This window comes from Nomascus leucogenys, chromosome 12, assembly GCF_006542625.1.
Source record: "Nomascus leucogenys isolate Asia chromosome 12, Asia_NLE_v1, whole genome shotgun sequence".
Classification (NCBI taxonomy): Eukaryota; Metazoa; Chordata; class Mammalia; order Primates; family Hylobatidae; genus Nomascus; species Nomascus leucogenys.
In genome coordinates, this window is record NC_044392.1 from 13,170,890 (window position 1) to 13,183,085 (window position 12,196).

General features: G+C 39.7%; 1 pseudogene; it reads right to left on the bottom strand.

Moving 5' to 3' along the window:
- Window positions 1–2,241: 2,241 nt before the first annotated feature.
- On the bottom strand, window positions 2,242–3,395 carry LOC100590374 (annotated as a pseudogene).
- Between the last annotated feature and the right edge of the window lie 8,801 nt (window positions 3,396–12,196).

Here is a 12,196-nt window from a genome sequence, read left to right on the forward strand (position 1 = left end):
TTAAATCAAGTAATAAAAAGCCTACCAAGTGGAAAAAGCCCAGGACCAGATGTATTCATAGCTGAATTCTACTGGATGTATAAAGAAGAACTGGTACCATTCCTACCAAAACTTTCCCAAAAAATTGAGGAGACAGGACTTCTCCCTAACTCATTCTATGAGACCAACATCATTCTTTTTTTTTTTTTTTTTTTTTTTTTTTTCAGAAAGAGTTTTGCTCTTGTTGCCCAGGCTGGAGTGTGGTGGCACAATCTTGGCTCATTGTAACCTCCGCCTCCTGGGTTCAAGCAATTCTCCTGCATCAGCCTCCTGAGTAACTGGGATTACAGGTGTGCAACAACACACCTGGTTAATTTTTGTGTTTTTACAGAGTTGGGGGTTTCACAATGTTGGTCAGGCTGGTCTCAGACTCCTGACCTCAGGTGATCCACCCACCTTGCTCTCCCAAAGTACTAGGATTACAGGCATGAACCACTGCACCTGGCCACTTGTAGTAATTTTATTAAGTGTAAATTAATATTTTAAGAAAATCTTATTGTTTTAACATAGGGGACCAATTTTTTTGTTTTGTATTAATGTAGTTTTAGCATTAAAGTTTAATTTTTAGAAATATAATTTTTTAATTAGTCAACTTGATTATGCACAAAACTTTTAAAATAAAATTTTAAAATGAAGCTTATTATGACTTTTTTAGATCATTGATGACATGTTTGGACTTTTTGTCTTGATTTATTTATGGTTGACCGTTGAGCAACAGAAGTTCAAACTGTGCAAATCTACTTACATATTCATTTTTTTCAACCAAACATGGATCAAAACTACAGTATTAATGGGATATGAAACCCTTGTATATGGAGAGCCAACTTATTGTATATGCAGGTTCTGCAGGGCAGACTGGGGGACTTGAGTATGCATCGATTTTGGTACACTTGGGGGTCCTAGAACCAATCCCCCTGTGTATACCAAGGGATGACTGTGTGTGTGTGTGTGTGTGTATACATATACATATATATATATATATATATATTTTTTTTTTTTTTTTTTGAGATGGAGTCTCACTCTGTTACCCAGATGGTGCTATCTCTGCTCACTGCAACCTCCACCTCCTGGGTTCAAGCAATTCTCCTGCCTCAGCCTCCCGAGTAGCTGGGATTACAGGTGCCTGCCCCCACGCCTGGCTAATTTTTGTATTTTTAGTAGAGATGGGGTTTCACCATGCTGACCAGGCTGTTCTCGAGCTCCCGACCTCAGGTGATCTGCCTGCCTCGGCCTCCCAAAGTGCTGGGATTACAGGTGTGAGCCACGGTGCCCGGTCTTTTTTTTTTTTTTGAGACAGAGTTTTGGTCTTGTTGCCCAGGCTGGAGTGCAGTGGCGTGATGATCTTGGCTCATCACAACCTCTGTCTCTCGGGTTCAAGGGATTCTCCTGCCTCAGCCTCTTGAGTAGCTGGGATTACAGGCACCCACCACCACGCTCAGATAATTTTTTGTATTTTTAGTAGAGATGGGGTTTCACCATGTTGGCCAGGCTGTTCTCGAACACCTGGCCTCAAGTGATTTGCCCACCTCAGCCTCCCAAAGTGCTGGGATTACAGGCGTGAGCCACCGCGCCTGGCCAACTGTATATATATTTTTAAATAACTAGTTACTTTATTTTAGGACAAAATATAGTGTATACAATTTTTTTTCCCTTTTTACTCAGAGACAGGGTTTCACTCTATTGCTCAGGCTGGAGTGCAGTGGCATAATCATAGCTCATTGCAGCCTCAACACACTGGGCTCAAATGATCCTCCTGCCTCAGCCTCCTGTGTGTCTAGGACTACAGGTGTGCCCCTGTAACTTATTTTTTATTTTTTAGGAAGGCAGGGTCTTGCTATGTTGCCTGGGTTGGTCTTGATCTTTTGGCCTCAAGTGATCCTCCTGTCAGCCTCCCAAGGTGCTGGGATTACAAGCATGAGCCACCATGTCAGGCTGAGTTTTTTTAATATAAAATATTTTTAACCTTTTTAAATTAAAAATATATTTTCAAAAATATGTATTTTTTCATATTTATAACTTTTAATATATATTTTCCATTTATTGTTTTTTAATTTTGCTTCCTACTTTGAAATAACCATTAAGTTAGATTAAAAACATTTTTAAAAATAAAGAGCATATTTTAAAAGCCTTTTTGTAATTTTTAAATTAAAAACATTTTATTTGGAAATAAGCTGTATATTTAATGAGTACTTATTATTTAATTTAACATAAGGAATTACTTTCTTCCTCCACTGACGTTAATTTGAATGTTGGCAGTTTCCAAGGAGGAAGTTGAGGGTTTTGGTGAAGATTGTCATCCATCTCCAACGCTAAGCCTAAAATAACTATTTAGGAGAGCATCGCAAAAGGAATGCAGGTTGGAGAGATGTCCCAAATGTTCTTGTAACTGAACTTTAGGAAAGTGCACTTTATGCAGAGGTGCAAGGAAACCAAACACATGGGTAATCAAAGTAGAACGCGTATCTCCAAGGAAAAGCTGAGATATTCACAATCTATCTGCCAGAAGATTTAGGCACTTCTTAGCATCTCTATATCCATGATTCCATTCTCACAGGCGGCAAAGGAGAGGGTCTCCTCTGGTCAGGATAATCCGATCAGTGCTGTTACAGACATTTTTCCACGCAGGATCAAACCCAAGGGAAAAGGAATCTATGAAGCAAACCAACACCACGGCTTTGTCACAGTAGAGTAATTGTGGCTTTCAATCCAGAATGTGTGAAGCGCTAGAGGAGGCAGCTTCTACTCAAGGAGAGCATTGAAAACCAGTGTGTCTGCCCTTTGTTTGGCTGGAAATTCATAATAAACATTATATTTCTGTTTTCCTTAAAAGTTTAATATTTTTACCAGCTTAGAAACAATGTTGTCTTCAGTTGTCAAAATTGATATATCTTCCCTTGAACCTGTCCAGTGGGGCTATCTATGACATTAACTTTCTTTTCTTTTTTTTTTTTTTTTTTTTTTTTTTATGCAGGGTCTCTCTCTGTCACACAGGCTGAAGTGCAGTGTCACAGTCTCTGCTCACTGCAACCTCCGCCTCCTGGGCTCAAGGGATCCTCCCACTTCAGCCTCCAGAATAGCTGGGACCACCGGCATGCACCACCACACCTGGCAATTTTTTTGTATTTTTAGTAGAGATGGGGTTTTGCCATGTTGCCCAAGCTAGTTTCAAACTCTTGAGCTCAAGCGATCCGCCGTCTGGGCTTCCCAAAGTGCTAGGAGCCACAACGCCTGGCCCGACATTAACTTTCAAGCATGCAACAGATAATTTGGCATAAGCCATCACCACCACATACTCGCTGTGTACCAGTAGGAGCCCCTAGCCGCCTCCCAGCCACTGAGCTCCAAGGAGCCACCATCTTGACAGGGCTGATGGTTGCTGCTCTTAAGTCTCTTTTAATCAATACAATGGCTTTTTGTTGTTGTTGTTCGTTGTGTCATTTAGTTTTAGTTTTATGCCATTTATTTATTGAAGAAACTGGGTAATTTGTCACGTGTGATTTCCCACATCCTGGATTTGAATTTGTAGCCTTGGAATGTCATTTAATATATTTCTCTATCCTCCATGTAAACTGATACTATATTTCTCAGAGTTCTCCAAAGAAACGGAACCAATAGAATATATAGAAATATAAGAGGCAATTTATTATGGGAATTGGCTCATGTGATTATGGAGGACAAAAAGTCCCACAGTATGTCATCTGCAAGCTGGAGAACCAGGAACGCTGGTGGGTGGTAATTCAGCTTCAGTGTAAATGTCAGAGAACCAGGAGTGGGGAGGAAGGGGGAATGGGGGAGGATGCGTGTCACAGATCACACACATTTCTTTTTCTTATAAATTATAGCAACACAAATGGACTAAAACACACTGAAGATCTTGGTTCCTAGTGGCATTTGCTTTATCCCATTATATAAATATAATAGTTTTGAAATACCAATACCAGTATTATTACCAGCAATAAGTCTACTGAATACTGCTTAAGATCTCTTTATATTTGTTTTGTTCAGATATCTCACTATATATTGTACAGCCTGCATACACTGTCCCACTATATGCTGTACACAATTATACTGTTTCAAAATTACATGAAAGAATTCTCTGTGTGGTTATGACACAGCTTGATAGACCAATGGGTTTTTATTCAGTTTTTTATAGTGATTACTTTTTTGTAAAATTTATTTTTAATTTTGTATATATTTTTATCAAAACTATAAAACAAGGCACATCAGAAAGTTATAGCTTCCATCCTTATCCTTTTTCCAACAGGTAATTATTTCTATTAGTTTTTAACACCTTTAAATTTTGAAAATGGAAGCAAATGTATATGCATATACTTTTATTTTTATTCCATTCATACACAAAAAAATGCAATACTATAATACTCTTCTGTATGTTACTTTTTCTCATTTTCATTCTCTAACAATTTATAGAGATGTTCTTTTTTTTTTGAGACAGAGTCTCGCTCTGTTGCCCAGGCTGGAGTGCAATGGCGTGATCTCTACTCACTGCAACCTCTGCCTCCCAGTCTCAAGCAATTCTCCTGCCTCAGCCTCCCAAGTAGCTGGGATTACAGGCACCCATCACCAGGCCCACCTAATGTTTGTATTTTTAGTAAAGATGGGGTTTCACTATGTTGGCCAGGCTGGTCTCGAACCCCTGACCTCAAATGATCCACCCACTTCGGCCTCCCAAACTGCTGGGATTACAGGTGTGAGCTACCATGCCTGGCCTTATAAAGATACTCTTTTTTTTTGTTTTTGTTTTTACAACTGAATAGTAGTTCAGTGTATGTATGTACCATTCATTGTCTATTCACCTGTTCTCTGCAGATAGAGATGTGAGCTGCTTATGGTCTTTCATGATTACAAAATGTGCTGTAATAAATAGCCTTGTGCAGTCATCATTTTGTGGTTTTGGCATTGTATTCTCAGATGTAGATACTTGGAAGAAGGGTTGCTTGGGCAGAGTAAATACATATGTAATGTTGCTAGATGTTGTCAAATCCCCCGCATAGTTGTACCATTTACATCTCCATCAACAATACAGGAAAGTACCTATTTCTCCACCATCTCACCAACTCAGAGTGTCAAGTTAGGGATTTTTGCAAAACTGATAGATGAGCAATGGTATCTCCGTTTAGTTTTAATGTGCATCTCTCTTATTATTTCTCTTAATATGAGCAAAGTGAACATATTTTCATATATTTAAGAGCCATTTTCATTTGTTTTTCTGTAATTTCCCCATTTTTCTAATGGGTTGCCAGAATAGGATCTTACATATTAGGGATGTTGGTATTTTGTGATATAAGTTACAAGTATTTGGTCTCAATTGTTTATTTAACTTTTGACTTTCCATACAGTATTTTGCGCATACAATTTTAAGAATATTTAGGTAGACAAAGTTACCCATTTTTCCTTTATTAAATCTGAATACGGAATCACAGTTAGGAAAGTCCTCATCATTTCCAGATGGTGAAAAAATTAACCTATAGTTTTCTCTAATTTTTAAATTATATATATTTTTTGACAATGAATACCTAAGAAGTTTTTCTCTAATATTTTATGACTTTATTATTTTTATGTTTAGATATTAACTGATTTGGAATTTATCCTAATATAAAGAATGAGGAATTAATCCAATTTTATCTTTATCCACACGATTATCAGTCGTCCCAACACCATTTGTGTTAGGTCATTCTTGCCTAGCTATAAAGCAATATCTGAGACTGTGTAATTTATTCTTATTTTTATTATTTTTGAGATGGGGTCTTGCTCTATCACCCAGGCTGGAGTGCAGTGGCACGATCTTGGCTCACAGCAGCCTCTGCCTCCTGGGCTCAAGCAAATCCTCCCATCTCAGCCTCCCGAGTAGCTGGGATTACAGGCACCCACCACCACACCCAGATAATTTTTGTATTATGTATTAGAGATGGGGTTTCACCATGTTGCCCAGGCTGGTCCCAGACTCCTGAGCTTAAGTGATCCACCTGCCTCAGCTTCCCAAAGTGCTGGAATTGCAGGCGTGAGCTATGGCGCCTGGCCTCTCATCTGCTGGTTTCTGATGGTTTTTTCACTTCATCCCATGGAGACCAGGAAATAAGTCCTGCTGGTCTCCTCCATCGTAGTGCTAGTAAAACTGTGGTTACAGACTGGTGCCAGTCCATGAACTGTGGCTACCAGATGCAACAAGGTAGATGCTTGCTCCAGAATATAAATCAATGTATTATTTCTTTCACAGAGAAAATCATGCTTTTTTTTTTTTTTTTTTTTTTTTTTTGAGACGGAGTCTCGCTCTGTCGCCCAGGCTGGAGTGCAGTGGCGCGATCTCGGCTCGCTGCAAGCTCCGCCTCCCGGGTTCACGCCATTCTCCTGCCTCAGCCTCTCCGAGTAGCTGGGACTACAGGCGCCCGCCACCACGCCCGGCTAATTTTTTGTATTTTTAGTAGAGACGGGGTTTCACCGTGGTCTCGATCTCCTGACCTCGTGATCCGCCCGCCTCGGCCTCCCAAAGTGCTGGGATTACAAGCGTGAGCCACCTCGCCCGGCCAAATCATGCTTTTTTTAAAAAAAGGCAGCAGAGTCTAAATGTGTGCTCAGTGACACAGGAGAACGGCTACTTTGAGTAGCACTGACCTAAACATCACAGTCAATATGGAAACTTACAAATACATATAAAACTCGGAACTTCAATACGGGAAAATATACTTTTTGAAGTGCACATGGAATGTGCATAAAAGTAGATATTTTAGGCCAAAAGATAAAAACCTCAATCAAATACAAGTAACACATATAGCATTTTCTGACTACAATGCAATAAATTGATAATTGATAATAATAACAAAGTTTCTTCCACTGGGAAGTTTTTAAAAAAAAAATGCACGTATTTTAAAATAATTCCCACAATAAATGGAAAATAAAAAGTTTAGAATTATTGAAAATGATAAGCCGGGCACAGTGGCTCACGCCTGTAATCCCAGCACTTTGGGAGGCTGAGGCAGTCAGATCACGTGAGGTCAGGAGTTCAAGACCATCCTGGCCGACACTGTGAAACTCCATCTCTACTAAAAGTACAAAAATTAGCTGGGCATGGTGGCAGGTGCCTGTAATCCCAGCTACTCGGGAGGCTGAGGCAGGAGAATTGCTTGAACCAGGGAGTCAAAGGTTGCAATGAGCTGAGATCACGCTACTGCACCGCAGCCTAGCGACACAGCAAGACTCCGTTTTTGTTTTTTTTTTTTTTAAAAAGGAAATACTACTGACAATGAAAGCATCACATATGAATAGTTACACAAAAAGCAGTTATGAGAGGAAAATTCATAGTATTAACTACCTATGTCAATGAAAATGAAAGTAAATAAATGAAACACCAAAGTCACAAAGAAAAAGATCAAAGAAAGGAATTAATACAATAAGAGTAAAAATTGGTGAATTCAAAAATAGAAACAGAGTAAAAGTAATACCTAAATAAAAAGAATTACTTGAAAACACCAACTATTACATAATTTTTTTGGGGGGGTGGATGGAGTCTCACTGTCACCCAGCCTGGAGTGCAGTGGCATGACCCAGCTCACTGCAACCTCTGCCTCCCAGGTTCAAGTGATTCTCCTGCCTCAGCCTCCCAAGTAGCTGGGATTACAGGTGCTCACCACCACGCCCAGCTAATTTTTGTATTTTTAGTAGAAACGAGGTTTCACCATGTTGGCCAGGCTGTTCTCAAACTCCTGACCTCAGGTGATCTGACTGCCTCTGCCTCCCAAAGTGCTGGGATTACAGGTGTGAGCCCCTGTGCCTGGCCTAGAAAATTTTTTTAAAAAAAGAATTTTGTGGTTAGTTGAGAAGAATCAATGGTTGATGAACAGAAGCAGAAGGGTAAAATGGTTGAACAAGCAAGAAAGCACAAATGTACCAGGGAAACATGGTTATCCATCAAACGGAGCCTACTAATTCATATAAGTCTATGCAAATAAATCTGAAAATCTAGATGCAATAGATACTCTTCTAGAAAAATATAATTTATCAAAATTGATCCCAGTAGAGACATAAACTTTAAACAGACAGTTGTCTGTAGAAATACACATTTATAAACAGAAACCCAACAAAAAAGCCCCAATTCCAAATGCCCTAACATACCCCCATCTCTACCCGTACCTGTCTTCATCTGGCTGTTTGTGTCCTTTATCATGAAATGGCAATCATAAATATAGCACTTTCCTGAGTTCTATAAGTTGTTCTTAATGCATTGTCAACCTGAGGGGGTTGCAGAAAGTCCCAGATTTGAAGCCAGCTGGACAGAAGTGCAGGTGGCTTGGGGATACCCAGCACTTGTAAGTGGCCTCAGAAATGGAAGCAGTCTTGTGGGACTAAGCCCCTTAACCTGTGGGGTCTGTGCTAATTGTGGATAGTTAGTGTCAGAATTAAATTGAATTCTAGGACCCCAAGTTGGTGTCAGATACTTGGTGTTGAAATGTACTGCCAAAATCAGAAACAAGATACGTATGCCCACTATTTTAATACAAGAGAAAGAAATTAGAGGGATAAAAATTGGAAAAGAAAATCACATTAATGTACAGATGATATATTTCTGGGAAACTTACTATCGTCAATGGAAAACTTCTATGAACAGTAAAAGTGTTTTGTAAGTAGCAAGATATAAAATTAACAAACAGAAGTAAGAAGTCTTTATATACACACATTAACTACTTGAAAAAAATAATGGAAGAGATCCCAAAGTCCATTGACAATAGCAAAAACAAACAAAACCAAATACAATCCCAAGTTTAACAAGAATTATGCAAAATGACACAAGGAGATCTACACAAGACTCTTATGGGGCTGGGTGTGGTGGCTCACGCCTGTAGTCCCAGCTACTCCGGAGGCTGAGGCAGGAGAATGGCTTAAACCCAGGAGGTGGAGCTTGCAGTGAGCCAAAATCATGCCACTGCACTCCAGCCTGGGTGACAGAGTGAGACACCATCTCAAAAAAAAAAAAAAAAAAAAGAAGAAGATTTAATATCAGAAAGATACCAATCCAATTCAAAGTTAAAATGTATAAACTAAATGTGATTTCCATTTAAAAATCTGCAGTTTTTTAAATTTTCTGGAACCAGAGAAATTGATTATAAAATTCTTTTGGAAAATAAATAGGGCCCAAGTGCAGGGTGGCTCATGCCTGTAATCCCTGCTCTTTGAGAGGCCAAGGAGGGTGGATTGCTTGAGCCCAGGAGTTCAAGACCAGCCTAGGCAAAAGGGCACAACCCCATCGCCACCAAAAATACAAAAAATTAGCCAGGTATGGTGGCGTGTGCCTGTATTCCCAGCTACTCGGGAGGCTGAGGCAGGTGAATCGCTTGAACCTGGGAGGTGGAGGCTGCAGTGAGCCCCGATCGCACCACTGTACTCCAGCCTGGGTGACAGAGTGAGACCCTGTCTCAAAAAAAAAAAAGAAAGAAACAAGCAGATGAGGACTAAAACGATCCCTAGCTGCCCTCATTTCTCATTAGCATAAGACATTCATACTAGTGCCATGACAGCTTATAAATGCCATGGAAAGGACCTGGAAGTTACCGCCCCTTTCCTAGAAAGTTCTAAATAACCTGCTCCTCAATTGGCATTAGTCCACCCCTTAATTTGCATGTAATCGAAAGTGGGTATAAGTGAGTATAAATACAATTGCCAACAACCCATAAGTTGCTGACTTTGGGCACACTGCCTATGAATTAGCTTTGCTCTCAGAGGAGCAGTACCATTCAATAAAAAATTGCTGTCTTAAGACTACATTCTTGTCCTTGAATTATTTTCCTGGGGAAAGCCAAGAATCCTCCTGGGCTAAGCACCAATTTTGGGGCTCGCCTATACTGCATCAAAGAGATTTGATTTTCTAAATTCTTATTCACTTTTGTGTCCACTTGATTTGTCTTGGAATGAGTGTGTATTAAAATTTTCTCTTGCTAACGTGTTTCTACTTTGTCTATAGCTCTTGTAGTTTTTACTTTATGAAAGTTCATTGTTGTGTTGAGTATATATATACATTATATATGTGTAATACACATATATATGTAGTATCTCCATTGTTAATTTATCCATTAACATTATGAAAAGGTCCTCCTGGCCAGGCAGGGTGGCTCATGCCTATAATCCAAGCACTTTGGGATGCTAAGGGGGGGCGGATCACCTGAGGTCAGGAGTTCGAGACCATCTTTACTAAAAATACCAACAATTAGCTGGGTGTAGTGGCAGGCACCTGTAATCTCAGGAGGCTGAGACAGGGGAATCACTTGAACCTTGCACTCCAGCCTGGGCAACAAGAGCGAAACTCTGTCTCAAAAAAGAAAAAAAAAATCCTCCTTTTTCTTTTTAATGCCCTTTGGTCACAATTCTATATTGACAGGTATCAACATCATAACCTCTGCCTGTATTTTACATTTTGCCTAGTATGTGTTTGTCCTTCCTGTTATTTTTAAATGTTAATTTCTTTGTTTTAGGTGTATCTTGTACATAGCATAGAGCTAGACTTTGCTTTGACAACTTGAAAATACTCTCATATAATATAAGAGTTAGTCTCGTTTATAGTATAGATACAAATCAATCCATGTGCTTGTTTTTTCAGTCATGGAGTATTTTACTATATGGTCATCTATCTTCTCTCTCTCATTCTCTAGCCCTTAAAAAAATATTGCTCTTGGGATTTAGGGAGTTTAATATTTTGTTCTGTTACCTTTAAAATAATACATTTGCAGGCCGGGCACAGTGGCTCATGCCTGTAATCCCAGCACTTTGGGAAGCTGAGGTGGGTGGATCACTGGAGGTCAGGAGTTCCAGACCAGCCTGGCCAACATGGTGAAACCCTGTCTCTACAAAAATACAAAAATTAGCTGGGCATGATGATGGGTGCCTGTAATCCCAGGTACTCTGGAGGCTGAGGCAGGAGAATCACTTGAGCTTGGGAGGCAGAGTTTGCAGTGAGCCAAGATCGAGCCATTGCACTCCAGCCTGGGCAACACAGCAATTCTCCATCTCAAAAAATAAATAAATTAATTAATTAAATAAAATAATACATTTGCAAAATACCATTTTCCATCTTCTTAAAGATAATGGTCTGTTGGTTCCCTGCTTTGAGAAATATTAAAATTCTTAACTTGTTACAACTTCCTCATCTTCCCTTCCCTCTCCCTGACATCCACGTCAAGTAATATATTATTACTTCCTCTTTATAACCACAAAGCAGTTGATGAGTTTATCCTATTTTTCATATATTCTCCCTTCTTCCCTCTCTCTTTTTTTTTTTTTTTCTCAGAAACAGGGTCTCACTCTGTTGCCCAAGCTAGAGTGTAGTGGCAGAATCATAGCTCACTGCAGCCTTGAACTCCTGGGCTGAAACAATCCTCCTGCCTCAGTCTCCCAAGTAGCTGGGACTACAGGTGTGTGCCACCACATTTAACTATTTTTTTAAATATACATTTATTTTTGTAGAGATGGAGTCTTGCTATGTTGCCCAGGCTGTTTTTGAATTCCTAGCCTCCAGTGATCCTCCCACCTTGGCTTTCCAAACTGCTGGGATTACAGGCGTGAGCTACTGTGCCCGGCCTTCCCCCATTTGTCATGGTTGCACTTTATCTACATTGTCAGCACATATAACAATTATATACCATTCTGTCACCTTTCTCCTCAATATTTACTTTTAGTTTTACAATGAAATATATTCAATATTTACCACTAATCCTCAGTTTGAAGCATATCCATGTTTTTCTTGATGTCTGAAGCTTGTTCTCTAGTAGATTCCTCAGAAATAATCTCACGGGAACAATAGTTCCTGAGTTCTTACACGTTCATAATAGTTTATCTATGGCCTTTGTACTGTATGGTCAGCTCAGCTGGATAAAAATGCATGGCTTACATTTTCTTGAATATTTTAAGCATGTCACCTTATTGTCTCCTGGCATAAAGTGTTTCCATTGAAAACTCTGAGGAAAATCTCATTTTTTTTTTTTTTTTTTTTTTCTGAGACGGTGTCTCACTCTGTCGCCCAGGCTGGAGTGCAGTGGTGCTATCTTGGCTCACTGAAACCTCAGCCTCCCAGGTTCAAGCGATTCTCCTGCCTCAGCCTCCTGAGTAGCTGGGATTACAGCTGCCCCCCACGATACCCAGCTAATTTTTTGTATTT